Source organism: Danio rerio, chromosome 22 (genome assembly GCF_049306965.1).
Source record: "Danio rerio strain Tuebingen ecotype United States chromosome 22, GRCz12tu, whole genome shotgun sequence".
Taxonomy (NCBI): domain Eukaryota; kingdom Metazoa; phylum Chordata; class Actinopteri; order Cypriniformes; family Danionidae; genus Danio; species Danio rerio.
Window position 1 is genome coordinate 23,569,993 of NC_133197.1, and position 15,818 is coordinate 23,585,810.

At 43.1% G+C, this 15,818-nt stretch overlaps 1 long non-coding RNA gene across 4 annotated transcripts; it reads right to left on the reverse strand.

Moving 5' to 3' along the window:
* Positions 1-1,170: 1,170 nt before the first annotated feature.
* Positions 1,171-9,082, reverse strand: LOC141380328 (uncharacterized). Of its 4 annotated transcripts, none has more exons than XR_012398196.1 (10): positions 8,537-9,006; positions 8,294-8,463; positions 8,039-8,215; positions 7,677-7,806; positions 4,492-4,620; positions 4,218-4,253; positions 3,993-4,119; positions 3,685-3,799; positions 3,358-3,592; positions 1,171-2,960 (listed from the first exon to the last, which is right to left on the reverse strand). It is a non-coding gene; the product is annotated as an uncharacterized lncRNA (long non-coding RNA). The 4 variants fall into 4 exon arrangements; XR_012398197.1 differs by having other exon boundaries at positions 8,294-8,434; positions 8,537-8,693; XR_012398198.1 differs by lacking the exon at positions 7,677-7,806 and having other exon boundaries at positions 8,537-9,082.
* Between the last annotated feature and the right edge of the window lie 6,736 nt (positions 9,083-15,818).

Here is a 15,818-nt window from a genome sequence, read left to right on the forward strand (position 1 = left end):
CCGAATCTTTTGGGTAGCGAACGATTCATTTGAACAGAGTAACGATCTTTTGAACAGGGAGGTGATTCATTTGAACCGTGTATTGATTCTTTGAACAGAGAGGTGATTTATTTGAGCACATTAATGATTTATTGAGTTAAAAGTGTGAATATTGAATTATAGCCTGCATTTGAGTAGAGTTGGTATAATTATTATTGATTTATTTCTTTATTTTCAGAGTACAGAGTATTTTTTATCACAAATTTATTGCCTTCTTTACTTTGTTTTATACAAAGGGTAACACAGTGTTGTAGCTTTCTAAGATTTTTATTTTTATTTTGTACAAGTGTTTGAAATTTCTCAACTGTCTTGATCACAACTTTGTTTTAACTGTATATTGACTTCACGTTCATCTGTGTAAAGAAAAAAAGAGAAAACTATTTACTTTTCATTATTATAATTTATAATCGAACCTATATATACATAAATACTTATGCTTATTGGACAGAAATTCACAAACTCATAACATATTTCTAATTATATAAACTATATTGAAGGAAAAAACTGACTGTGTCTGATTATTCACTCACCTGCTGTGCTGCTTTTCTCTCTCCAGTAGCCGTTCTTTCTCTTCTGACCAATTGGCCCACATTGAAAAATACGCTATCGCGACAAATCAATCGTACTTGCTACACACTGTAGGTGGTAGATCTTTCTCATATCTGGCACCTAAACTCGGGAACAGCCTTCATAGCACAGTTTGGGAAGCAGACACAGACTGTCAGTTTAAATCTAGATTAAAGACACATCTCTTTGCATTAGCATACACATAAAACACAATTGTTTTTTTTTTTTTTTATCCAAATCCTCTACAGCAGGGGTCACCAATCTCGGTCCAGGAGGGCCGGTGTCCTTGCAGGGTTTATCTCTTACTTGCCTCAAGACATCTGCCTGGGTGTTTCAAGTATACCTAGTTCCTGCAAGACCCCAGTGAAAGATTAGTCTTGGCATTGATCCTGAAGGGCCAGCCTCTACACCAGCCAATGACCCTTCCACCTGCAGCTTCTCCACGATCGACGTCCATCGTTCTCCGGCACCTAGACTGCAGCTCTGCACAAGAAGTTTGGCCACAGAAGAAATGGTCGGGCTCAACTGAGCCTGGTTTCACTCAAGGTTTTTTTCCTTCTCTTTCGTCAATTGGTGAAGTTTGTTCCTTGCCACTGTTGCCACTGGCTTGCATGGTCCTGGACTTGTGGAGCTTGTGGATTTGCTCTTCAGTGTTTCACCTTCCAGCAGGGAAAATTAAACCACACTGAACTGAGCTAAACTGAACTACAATGTTAAGCTACTTTGACACAATATACATTGTAAAAGCGCTATAAAGATGAATTGAATCGAGTCATATTTGAGTAACCTATGAACAGGAAACCATGAGCAGTTGACAAAATAATTGCTGTGTTCGACGTTGAACTCTGCAGCTTAATTTTGTTATACAGTTTTCTTTTAATTGTTTAATTTTCTTCTTGATTATCTAAATTAGATATTACCGAGAATGAAGATTTGCAACTCCTTCAAGCTTCTAGATACTGCTATAGTAGCTGTTGCAAAATAGATCTGTAACTGCCATTGTAAAATGACCATTATGAACTTACCTGTGAATTTGCTCTGCTCAAATTGTTGTTGTCTACTAGATGGCCTTACACTCTTAAAAAAACGGTTCTATATAGAACCAAAAATGGTTCTATCAAGCGCTTCATTTATGGAACCCCAAAAATGTTCTAAATAGAACCATTTTAAGGGTTCATTAAATAGAACCCTAATTGGTTCTTTCACTCTTAAAAGAAATAGTTCTATATAGAACCAAAAATGGTTCTATCAAGCGCTTCATATATGGAACCCCAAAAAGGTTCTAAATAGAACCATTTTAAGGGTTCATTAAATAGAACCCTAATTGGTTCTTTAAATTCAAGTTACATGGTTCTATTTAGAACCATTTGAGGGTTCTTTACTTTATTGAATTAATGTTATTTATTATTGAATAATAAATAAGACCAATGCAGAAAATTCAAATTGTTTAAATTTACTTCACTAAAAATTTTCTAAATAATATATAAAATAGCACCTCTGCGTACCTTGTATAAGATCAACCTCTAAACATTTTACATTTTGTTATTTAATTAGTAAACACAATTAACAGCGTAATGGCATTCAACAATCTAATTCTAATGATTTCACTTTTTATTAAAAATTTGTAAGCTTGTTTACTGATTAAACAAATACTAAACTTAACTTTCAAACATCTCTAAAATGAAAAAAAAAGTATTACAATGCAGACAGAAACAATACACAAACATCTATTAAATAACACTACAATTTCAACAAGTTGACGGTACATGTATGTATTGGTCATGGCAAAATCCATGTTTATCCATAATTTTCAATAAAAGTTATTGAACAACGTGCTTAATGGCACACAATACTTTGCAAAATGATTAGACAAAACACTGAGAACAGCCATTCCACAACCTATAGCATGTCCATGTTTGCCGGCCTCTCTTATAACGTAAATAGTTTGTCCATGGGTTGCACAGTGGCTCCCTGGTTAGAACTGTCACATCACAGCAAGAAGGTTCTGATTCCTGACTGGGTCAGTTGGTGTTTCTGTGTGAAGTTTACAAGTTCTCCCAGTGTTTGTGTGGGTTTCCTCTGGGTGCTCCGGTTGCCCTCACAGTCCAAAGGCATGCGTACGGTATTGGTGAATTGGCCATAGTGAGTGAATGTGTGAAGGTGTATGAGAGAGTGTATGGGTGTTTCCCAGTGCTGGGTTGCAGCTGGAAAGTGAAGAGTAGTTGCTAATTCATTTTACTGTGGTGCCTCTGATAAATAAGGGAGCCAAAGGATAGTGAGTGAGTGTTGTCTATCGTAAAGCTGACACTTCAAGCCTTGACGGAATCAGGAGAGCTGTTAGGACCTTTGGATTTCTGTAAAACAATATTTCAATGCTGAGTACTTTTAAACAATGAACATAAGTCAAATAGAAATACAGTTATAATTAATACAATTAAAGTGTGTGTGTGTGTGTGTGTGGGGGAGGGGTATACTTTAAAGTCATCAAAAATACAGAAATACAGTGTAGACAGCTGTAATATATTTTCTATTTAATCTGCATTTCATTTGTTACAGAATTTAATGAAATTGACATTTCTGAGTGACCTCAATTCAGTATGTACATTAAATAAAACAATAAAATTAGAATAAGAACAAAACAAAATAACTGTATATCAAATAACATACATCATATTTGGCAGATACTTTTATCCAAAGGGACTTAGATTGTGTTTAATCTATAGATTTATTAATATGTGAGACCTGGAACACATTTGGCATTGCTAATGCATTGCTTTACCAAATGAGCTTTAAAATGTCATACACAGATTTTTCATATCTATTTGGCACACAATGTAACAGTGTTTGGTTACTCACAAGCTGTGGCACTCCAAGAAGAAAAAAATGCTCCATTAGTTTTGCAGACCCCTCCATAATCTGTACTCTGGAAAATAGTGTTTCATTTGGTTCTGGACTTATTTGTGTCACATACTAGGTCCATCACAATCTGAGGTAGGAAGACAGCATTTGTAGAGTGTGTAAATGTGAATTTAAATCACAGAATTAATCTTGACATAAAATGTATTGAAATGAACTTGCCTTGTGTTAAGTCCCTCAGAGTCCAGTTCACTTCCTTTTGATCCCATCATTATGAGCTCACCACTGAAATCCTTTCATTTTTACATTTGTTTTGAAGACATTGCAACAAGGTATCCTGTAGGCAAATTTACACCTTTCAATACATATTTCTTCTCTGCAGGACTTTTTATTAAGCAGCTACCTTAATATTCTCACTGTATTAAAACAGCAGTAGTAAGTAATAGATTATTTTTGTGATAAATACATTATTTCAGTACACAACAACCAACAAGCCTGAAATATGCATGTTATAAAATACAATACTTTACCAGGTGTGCTTGAAGATGATGTCAAACAATTATGGATTGGCACGTGTTTTTCTTTTCTTCTTCTTCAAAGCTACTTGTGTCCTGCAGACCAAAGTTGGGAACTTAATATGGGTCCCATGACACTTTTCTGTAATGATAAATACAATCTTGAAGTCTTTTATAATATTCATTTCATTTTACTAACCACAATACAGTTTGTATGGTTTTTTAAACAATGATACATACCAAGCACAAGTTTTATGATGCAGGTCAGTTTCCAGGCTGTTTGGGGAAAAATAAAATACACATTAAAATATTTATTTTAAACTTATTTAGCACAATGTGTATATATATATATATATATATATATATATATATATATATATATATATACTTAAAGGTTTAATATTTCACAATACATTTAGCCTGCATTTTTGTGTCTTTTATAAATAAGACCTGATCTTTCATCTATGGATTGTTAAAATTTGTTTGGCTTTTTAAAGGTTTTAATAATATTCACCGTGACTGGCCTCCCACGCGTGCACAGACTCGGGCACGAGCACTGCTTCCTTGCGATTTTATGCAACTAGCAAGAACGTCTCAACAGCGGGCAGTAATGTCCCAACAGCTGAACGATGAAGGATGCCAACTGTATGATAAATAAAAACACCAAATTACATTAAACAATGACTAAATGTAAATGCACTACAGAATGTTACGTTTTCAAACACATATACAAATTGTATTTATCAGTGCTGGACAAGCTTGGTTTGCAGCGCCAACTGCTGGACACTCGTAGCTTTTTAAGTTCAAAGCAAAACCTAAGCTTTAACTTTTGTCACAGCTAGATTTTTGCCCGTTAGGTTACACAAATTTCTCATTAGATCAAGCTTACATTTTAAATTTATAGTCTATGAATAACAAATAATCAAACTCACAAGAAATTGATATTGATCCAAGTTATATTTTTCATTTCCAGGGTATAGAGTAAAATAGTCGCTACTCTTGAGACTCATACTTTAAGTAGTATTTACAACAGATACTTTTACTTTACTTGCACTTGTATCTTTTGGCAAGTAGGGGTGCTTTTGCTTAAGTATGATTTTTTTTAGTACTCTTTCCACCACTGCATTTTCCTGAATATCAAATGTCAAATTTGAATCCAACACAACACCCTTAAACTAACAAGTGAGACAAAATTTAATTGTCTGATGTATGCTGCCTGAAAAAGTCAGAACAGTCCTTTGTTTTAATCTCATTGACATTTTAACAATGTTGTGATTTTTGTATTATTTTTCATCTGTCCAAAATGTTCATGAAGGGCCACTGACCTGTAGAGTTTGGCTCCATCTTTAACTAAACTATTTGAGTTTCTTTCTTCTGTTGAACACCAAATAAGATATTCTGAAGAATGCTGGCTGCTGGCATCCATTTACTTCCATAGTTATTTTTGTATTACTTAGTCTTGAGATCAATGGGTGCCAGCAACCAGCATTACATTTTTTTTTTCAACACAAGAAAGAAACTCATAGTGTAAAAATGGATAATAAATGAGGTAATTAATAATTTTGGGTCAACTATCCCTAGTTTTGACAACCTTGCTTTAACTACAGCATACTATTTCACTAAAATTTCACATTATTAAATATTTAATAGTTAAATATTTTTCCCTTAAACATTGATTGTAGATTTGGAGGTGAGTAAACAAGCAGTGTTAATTTCAACCCAGGCTCATTCTGAGTAAGTAGAGACCGCGAAATTCATCCCAGGAGCTACGTATTTTTGCAGATTTTGTGTTCGCAAATCCACGAGAGGCCACTGTGTGCACTTTTTCATATTTCAAATTTCTCTCGCGAGTGCGAGAGCATTATCATTTGCCAGTCATGTCAGTACTCTACTTGTTTAATCAGTGCTATAGCTAAGCACCGTACTGTAACACAAACTACAACAGTAAAGCTATACACTGCAGTACACTAATGCCTTATACTGACATTGCGAAGTTGAGTTAAACTATTTTAAGCCCTTTCAAGATTTAATGGCTTGACAATGTCGCTTGACACTCAACAGACTGGGTAAAAAAACTATTAGTTTATCATGTTAAAATAAATGTTTTGTTAAATAATTGCACAATACTGCATATTCAGATGACTACTGTTCTTACATGTGGATTGATTGCAGACACACGATTTTACATACAATATTACTTATGATGTAAATAAACAATGCATATCTAATTTTTGGTCTTAATGTTAAAAAAGGAAAAGCTATATTCCTTATTTTAATAAGACAATACATTAATGTACACAATATTTAATTAAATTAAACTTAAATTAAACCAAATATATTTTAGTCAACTAAATCTCTAGTAGATTTAGTCGACTAAAATCTTATGAAATTTAGTTGACTAAAACTAGACTAAAACTAAAATGATTCAGAAGACTAAAATATGAAAATAGTGATCATCACTGCTGAGTGCTGACTGACTGACATTTAAGCATTTCAGTGTGTTACTCCGTATTTGTTCTAAGTGCATGTAAAATTCGATCACATCTTGTTAAAACCACACACTCTTTATCTTATGGTTATGAGATCCATCTGGAAGTCTCCAAAGATGAGGTAAACAGCACTGTAGAGAACACCAATGAGTTGAAACTACCCATTTAATAATAACAAGTTTTAAAAAAATCCCATTTGTTTTTCAAATGAACTGATCACAATTGAAAGAAGCGCTTAGAAATCAATTGAATCAATAATGCAGGCAATAATAATACATTGAATAAATGTAATAGATGGAAAAGTGGCCAATCAGCATAACACTGGGACTGTTTCATTGTTTTGGAAATGTTGACAAAATGAAGAATACAGAAGTATAAAGTGGGTTTTAGACATTGTGCGTGAGGAGGATTGTTCAAGCAGCAGTCATTTACATCACTCAAAAATAATGTTAACTGATCAAAAATGACTTTGTGTGTATAAAACATTTAAATGGCAATACCAAAAAATGTCAATAATTCATTCATTCATTCTTTTCGGCTTTGTCCCTTTACTTTCAATGATTTGAAAGTAAATTATTTTGTGTATTTAACTCATATAAAGTGATGGCATTGGTTCTGAAAACAGATCATTATACACAGTTGAAGTCAGAATTATAAGCCCCCCTGTTTCCCCCATTTCTGTTTAGCAGAGAGAATATTTTCAACACATTTCTTAACATAATCGTTTTAATAAGTCATCTCTAATAACTGATTTATTTTATCTTTGCCCTGGTGACAGTAAATAATATTTGACTAGATATTTTTCAAGACACTTCTATACAGCTTAAAGTGTCATTTAAAGGCTTAACTAGGTTAATTAGGCTAACTAGGCAGGTTAGGGTAATTAGACAAGTTCTTGTATAACAATGGTTTGCTCTGTTGACTATCAAAAAAAATATATAGCTTAAAGGGGCTAATAATTTTGACTTTAAAATGGATTTTAAAAAAATTGAAAACTACTTCTATTACTGTTCTAGCTGAAATAAAACAAATAATACTTTCTCTAGAAAAAATATATTATCAGCCATACTGTGAACATTTCCTTGCTCTGTTAAACATCATTTTGGAAATATCAAAAAAGAAATTAAAGGGGGGCTAATAATTCTGACTTCAACTGTATTTAGGGTTACTCTTATACCATTTTTTGTATATGTGCTTTACTGTAACATACCAGTACATTGCTGTATGCCTGTCCATTGGCCCTGATGATTACAGGTGATTCGTACAAGCTCCTCTGGTTCAAATTCAGGCTGACATTTATACTCGATTACTGAAAAGACTTTGTAGGCTGGTTTTGGAGGCTGGCTCACATATAATTAAAAAAAAAAAAAAAAAAAAAAAAAATATATATATATATATATATATATATATATATATATATATATATATATATATATATATATATATACATAAATCAAATAAGAAACATGATCATAAAATTGATATGATGTGAGCAGCAAAGTTCTTTTCAATATTATTGTTAGATTTAACAGCAGGCCTAGAGACAAAAAAGTTGAAAACACTACAACATACCAGTGCATTGCTGTATGTCTGACCATTGACCCGAGGACAAACAGGTGATTTGTACAGTGCCATGTGGTTCAAATCCTGGGGGACATTGATATTGTATTGCTGAATTGAGTTTGTACTTTGATTTTAGACCTCTTGTGATTTTTGCATTTGGCAGATCAGGAGCTGCACAGACGATTTCTGTCAAACAAATCATAGTAAGTCAAATTTGCTGAAGAATCCTTTGAACAAATTGTGAGGTTTAACAGCAGGATATACCGGGGATATACAGGGGTTTTCGTGTCAGTCCATCTCGTGTCCATGTGCCCACTTCTGCCTTCTTATAATAACCAGAATCACAGTTATAAGATATTTTGTTTCTTCCAGTTTCATCGTCCTCCAAAAGTAGGTGGATACATGCTGTATAGGTGGAGATTCACATGTAATCACTGAAACAAGATTTGAGATCTTTTAAACACATGCAGTAAATAACCAAATCCAGAAATGTTTCTCTAATCTTACCTTCACAACCAGGATAAGAGTCCCACTGCCCATCATCTTGACATGTAAATGTTTTGCTGGTTTCTTTTGAACTAAACCAAGTTTTTTCAGTGCAGGCGACTGTCACACTTTCTCCAGCTCTGAAAATAGTTTTTCCTTCTGGGACGACCCTTTCCACCTAATAGATTGATGTAAACTTACAAATTTCAGCTGCAAAAGATGTAATTATGCTAATCAAACTAAGTCAAACAAATTAAGTCTGAAAAAATTGATTTAAATGCCGTGTGTTTATTAAATAGTTTACTAAGTGCAAAAAAATATATGATAAATTGTATAGGTGAATTACCAAACTACATTACACATGAAATAACATGGGTTCAACCGCACATAGCGGTTGCAAAAAAAGGCCAGTTGCAAAAGCAAACATGTCGTGTTATGCAGTAGAATGCTAAAATTGAAAGAGTAAAAATAGAAATCTTATATTTTATCGTACACCACACTGCTTTTAATGCCAACCGCAGACGTCTTTAGCTAACAGTGATCGGAAGAGCTGAATGGAGTAAGGACCTAATTGAAAATGCTGTACTCTATAGTTCCCCTTCAGGGGGAACTTCAGCACTATAAGTGGATTTGATTGTAAAATCCACGCATTGGGAGGTTCGGTTCAGAAGCTACTCGTCTGAAAGAGTATTGAACGGGCCAATTAAGAATGAATTGGCAGCGCAAGCCTGCGCAGGTGAGCGGCATAAGCAATCAACTGAGTATATAAGCTCACCTGGCGCCAGCAGACGCTATCCTTTTCGCTTCAGAGACTTTCTGATCGAGTCGATGAGGGTTCCTCCTGCTGTGACCAGCGATTCTGAGCGAACGAGAGCATTCTCCCGGTCCAGAGTGTGTACACGCAGTGGCAGACGGTCGAGCTGGGTTTCTCCCTTGCCTGGCGTTCTTTGGGTCCGGTCCTCCAGAGCGGTGCGTATAAAGTTGCAAACTTCACAGAAAGAGCAACACAGTCGTGCAGCACGTCCTTATCAGGACGGCGCTCCGACTGTGCGTTTCTGGATGCGGTGGTTTCCTGTCCTCGGATGATGGGCGCGGGCACTGCGTTACATGTCTGGGGGTCCAGCATGTTAATGCGCTGCTCGCGGACAGTTCATGTCGTCATTGCGATGCCATGACTGTTGCGCAAGATCGCGGTTAGCCTTTGCAAAAGTGCGAACCACCCCAGTTGTCCCCTGCTCTGCAGCGGGCACTCGGGCAGATCTGAGGGTTTCAGCGAGAGATAATCCGTCGCCCACGGGCCCGCGGACCTCCCGCTCCTCTAAGCGCTCCATCCAAGCTTCGGGCGGGGGAAGCGATCCGTCTAACAGATGGTAGCCCTTATGCCCGATGACACCGGAGACCAGATGTCCACCGCGGCATCGGAGGGTGGGCTTTCATTGTCCGATGATGATCCAGACCCGCTCGCCCTCTTCGGGCTGGTGAGCGCTGTCACTACGGATCCTGAAACGGACATGTTAGCCGTGCTTTCCCGGGCTGCTTCGGCCGTGGGTTGGAGATGGTTTATCCCCCAGCTCCGCGGCCGGACCGACTAGAGGGGCGTTCCCTTCTTCCCGGAGGTGCACAGTAGGCTCACGCGGTCTTGTAAAGCACTTTTTTCTGCTCGTGCTGCGTGTTCCTCCACCCTAACCACTCTTGACGGTGAAACAGCCAGGGGGTATGTGGCGATTCCTCAGGTTGAGTGCGCGATGGCGGTAAATCCGCGCGGCGCCTCTTCTTGGCGGGGTCCGCCTCGTCTCCCATCCAAAGCCTGTAAGTTATCTACCTCCCTCGGAGCTAGAGCTTACATAGCTGCGGGCCAGGCTGCTTCTGCCTTGCATGCGGCTACCAAGCGCAGGCGCTGGCCGAGCTGCACGAGGGTGGGTCCAACCCAGGCTTACGAGCTTCGCACCGCCGCCGACTTAGCTCTTCGGACTACTGAGTCCGCTGCGTGTGCGTTGGGGAGGACGATGTCCACATTAGTGGTCCAGGAGCGCCACCCCTGGCTGATATGCGCAAAGTCGACAAAGTCCGCTTTCTTGACTTCCCCATATCCCCAGCCAGGTTCGGTGACACTGTCTGTGAATTCACCCAGGAATTCAAGGCGGTGAGAGAGCAGTTGGTGGGTGATGTCTTATCGGCGGTCCGTAGCCCGCTCCGCCCGCCGTGCCATTCATACCTGCTCCTCGCCGAAGGCGCCCGCCTACGAGAGCTGCTCCGCCCCCGCACACGCCTCCGGCGAAGCGAGCGCGTCGGGCACCTCGGAAGCAGGCAGCCCCCCTGCCCAGAACGCCGCTAAGTCCGGCAACGGACCGCGAAGCGCCCCTGGGACAGGCCATCTGGAGAAGAGGGAACTTGCTCTTTCCCCGCTGGAGGGCGGGGCCCCATTTCCAACGGCACTTTTTACTGCCATGAAAACATTATGAAAGGGCACTTTTCACTTCCCCAGATGTGACAGCCCGAAATCTGCCAGTCTGGGACGCTATGCTTTCTAGCTTGCAGATTTGGTGCGTTTCGCCAGTGGCTCACGAGCGCTGGGAGGACGGTCTCCTTTCTCCCACCCCTCGAGCCTCCCCTCTGGAGCTCGGGTTTGGAGTGAGAGCAAATATCTCACCTCCAGCTTTTCCGTGGGACCCGCGAGCTTCCCGGATCAGCACACCCACTCCGCGCTGCCCCACTGCTGGTACGTCAGCGATTGTAGCGATGGGTCCATTAGCGAGAGCTCTGCCTGCCTGGTTTGCGCGGGCCAGCTCTTCGCGGTGGCTCATACGCACAATCAGACTCGGCTATGCGATTCAGTTCGCGAAACGGCCCCCCAAGTCACGGGTGTGTATTCACCAGGGTCAGCCCCCTGTCCGCCCCTGTCTTGCGAGAGGAGATTGCTGTCCTCCTGGCGAAGGATGCAATCGAGCCGCTCCCTCCAGCCGAGATGGAGAGCGGGTTTTACAGCCCACACTTCATCGTGCCCAAAAAGAGCGGTGGGTCACGGCCAATCCTAGATCTGCGCGTTTTGAACCGCTGCCTGCACAAGCTGCCGTTCAGAATGCTCACGCAGAAGCGCATCCTCCGGTGCGTTCGTCCTCTGGGTTGGTCTGCAGCATTAGACCTGATGGACGCGTATTTCCATGTCTCCACTCTTCCTCGCCACCGACAGTTTCTGCGGTTTGCGTTTGAAGGTCGAGCTTGGCAATACAAAGCCCTCCCCTTCGGGCTCTCTCTGTCTCCGCGGGTCCTCACCAAGCCCGCGGAGGGTGCCTCAGCGCCCCTTCGGCTCGCGGGTATCTGCATACTCGATTTCTTTACGACTGGCTGATTTTGCCCTCTCTCGGAGCAGTTGATTATGCACAGAGACAAAGTGCTCTGGCACTTCCACCTGTGGGGGTTTCAGGTCAACCGAGAAAAGAGCAAACTCGCCCCCGTGCAGAGGATCTCTTCTCTCGGGCTGGAGTTGGACTCGGTCACCATGGCAGCGCGCCTCTCCGGAGAGCGCGCTCAGCTGATGCTGTACTGTCTGAGAGAGCTCGACAGTAAAACAGTGGTCCCACTGAAACTATTTCAGAGGCTCCTGGGGCATATGGCATCCGCAGCCGCTTCATGCCGCTCGGATTATTCTATATGAGACCACTTCAGCACTGGCTGATCACGATCGAGTCCCCAGACGCGCATGGCACGCGCGCGCACACCGAGTCTCTGTTACTGCGCTGTGTCGCCGCGTCCTCAGCCCTTGGAGCGACCCCTCGTTCCTACAGGCCTGGGTGTCTCTAGAACAGGCGTCCAGTCTTGTTGTCGTTTCAGCAGACGCTTCCAACACGGGCTGGGGGGCTGTGCGTTGCGGGTATGCGGCTACGGACCCTATGGAAAGGTACCCAGTTGCATTGGCATATCGCCTGGAGCTGTTGGCAGTGTTCCTCGCTCTCCACCGTTTTTTTCCGGTGCTGGAGCGGCAACACGTGCTGGTCAGGACGGACAGTACGGCGGCGGTGGCGTATATCAGCCGTATAGGGGGTATGCGCTCTCGCCGCATGTCTCAGCTCGCCCGCCGTCTGCTCCTCTGGAGTCATCCGCGGCTGAAATCGCTGCACGCCATTCATATTCAGGCAAGCTCAACCGTGCAGCCGATGCGCTCTCACGGCAGCCTTGCGTCCTGGAGAATGGAGACTCCACCCCGAGTCTGTTCAGCTGATATGGGCGCGATTCGGGGAAGCCCAGATCGATCTGTTGCTTCCCCCGAGATCGCTCATTGCCAGTTGTTCGTTCCCTGACCGAGTGCTCTCGGCACGGATGCACTGGCTTACAGCTGGCCTCGGGGCACGCGCAAATACGCGTTTCCCCCAGTGAGCCTGCTCGCGCAGTTACTGTGCAAGGTCAGGGAGGACGAGGAACAGGTTGCTGGTTGCGCCCCTCTGGCTCAACCGGACCTGGATGTCAGAGCTCTCCCTCGCAATAGCCCTCCCCTGGCAGTCCCTTCGAGAGAGCACCTACTCTCTCAGGGACAGGGCACCACCTGGCACCCTCGCCGATCTTTGAAGAGATTTTTAGACGCGAGGAAGACTTAGGTAACCTCCGATTGCGGTGGCTAATACCGTCACTCGGGCTAGAGCCCCCTCCCCGAGCGCGCCTATGCCCTGACGTGGAGTCTATTCACTGAATGGTGTGTCTCTCGCTGAGAAGACCCCCGTAATTTGCCAGATCAGCGTTGTGCTTTCTTTACGCCGAGAGAAGTTGGAGAGCAGGCTGTCGCCCTCCACACTCAAGGTTACGTGGCTGCCATCTCCGCTCTCATAACGCGGTGGCTGGCGGCACCGTGGGAACGCATAATCTCATCATCCGGTTCCTCAGGGGCGTTAAGCGAATTAATCCACCCCGCCCCCTCTCATGCCCTCTTAGGATCTCGCCCTCGCTACACAAGCCGCGTCAGATCCCTTCGATCCTCGACTCAGTATCTTTCTGTCCCTGAAGACAGCTCTGCTGGTCGCGTTGATATCGATTAGAGGGTCAGGGACCCGGAGGCATTTTTCGGTCAGTGACTCGTGCCTGTAATTGGGCTGGCTTCTCTCACGTCCTGAGACCCCGCCCGCGATATGTGCCCAAGGTTCCTACCACTCCGTTTTAATACGAGGTAGTGAGCCTGCAAGCGCTGCCCTCGGAGGAGGCAGACCCAGCCCTTCTTTATTGTCCAGTTCACGTTTTGCGTATTATCCGGACCGCACTCAGAGTTTAGATCATCTGAGCAGCTCTTCGTCTGTTATAGCGGTCGGCAGCAGGGAAGTGCCGTACCGAAATAAGTTCCCACTAGATTGTGGATGCCTTTCTTTCACTATCAGAGCCGAGATGAGCCGCGTCCCCCGAGAGTGCGTGCGCACTCCACTCGGAGCTTCGCATCCTCTCGAGCGCGCGCACGCGGCGCCCCTCTAACAGACATCTGTAGAGCTGCGGGCTATGTGACACCCAACACATTTGCAAGGTTTTACAATCTGCGAGTGGAGCCGGTTTCCTCAAGGGTATTAGGTAACCCTTGGTGATTGAGGAAACAATTCGGTAGGGTGTTGAAACACGCTTGCTGCGCCATTTTCCCTAACACGGAGATACGTGCGCCTTTTTATCTGTCAGTAAAGTTCCCCATCAGGTGAGCCCTGCAGATTCCTCCGTGGCCCCCAGCACTGACTCAGCGGAGGAGTCACTTGCTGGCCCACTACGTTGTAGGTCTGCCCGCTGGTCAGCCCGCGTTTTGGGTAAAGGTGCCTGCTATGCGTGATCCCCACTAGGCGATCCCATATGCTTATTCCGCCACGGTTAAGTCCCCCCCCTGGGCGGACCCGTGTCTTCCCTCCCCGCTAACCACTCTTTTGCTATGTGTACTCCCCCTTTTTAGGGCTAGTCCATATGTAAATTCTGCCATCTATCCCCCCTTGGGTAACGGATGGCCTCCGCAGCGTCCTCCCTATCGGGATTGCACGCTTCCCAACGTACTGTCGTATTTTCCTAGAATTATCTAGATGCTCACGACTTCCCAAAAAATATATATAAATCCGTAAAACTTCTGTTGAAGTAGGATAAATTAGGGCCAGGGACACGTTGGAGGACCGCGCCCCCCATGATGTGGGTGCGTCACGCTTGCTTGACTATCTCCTCATCGGGGGTGTTGGTAAGGTGCAGTCATTATGGCGCTTTCAATGGGCTCCCAATGCGTGGATTTTACAATCAAATCCACTTATAGTGCTGAAGTTCCCCCCGAAGGGGAACGTTCGAGGTTACTAAAGTAACCCTTTGTTCCCCGAGGAGGGGAACGGAAGCACTATACTCCGTCGCCATAATGACTGTCCCTTAGCTGTTGAAAGTCTCTTCAGCTTAAAAAGGATAGCGTCTGCTGGCGCCAGGTGAGCTTATATACTCAGTTGATTGCTTATGCCGCTCACCTGCGCAGGCTTGCGCTGCCAATTCATTCTTAATTGGCCCGTTCAATACTCTTTCAGACGAGTAGCTTCTGAACCGAACCTCCCAATGCGTGGATTTTACAATCAAATCCACTTATAGTGCTTCCGTTCCCCTCCTCGGGGAACGAAGGGTTACTTTAGTAACCTCGAACGTTCTCATTTCATATCAGGTAAGTTCACACTATGCTGAATCATACACAATACTCGTTTTTGATTGCAGCAATGATTTTAACAAAAACAGTTAAATATGGTGAATTAAACTGCGGACACCGATTTCTTAGAATGAAATACAAATATGTAAGTTACATGTACACGTAAGCCGTACAGGGGCAGTTCACTGTCAGAATGCAGTTGTTTCGCTCGTTGATGATTATCTAGGCCTTGTCTTTGGCTACGCAGAACCTCGGTTTTAGAGCACTACATAGTTTTGAATCTGGTAATCCTTCATTCATTAATTTTTTTGTTGGCTTATTCCTTTATTAATCCGGGGTCGCAACAGTGGAATGAACCGCCAACTTATCCAGCACGTTTTTTTTACGCAGCGGATGCCCTTCCAGCCACAACCCATCTCTGTGAAACATCCACACACAATCACATACACACTTATACACTAAGGAAAATTTAGCCTACCCAATTCACCTGTACCGCATGTCTTTGGACTGTGGGGGAAACCGGAGCACCCGAAGGAAACCCACGCGAATGCAGCGAGAACATGCACACTTGACGCAGAAATGCCAACTGAGCCGAGGCTCGAACCAGCGACCCAGCGACCTTCTTGCTGTGAGGCGACAGCACTACCTGCTTCGCCTTAATCTGGTAATCATGGAACATTC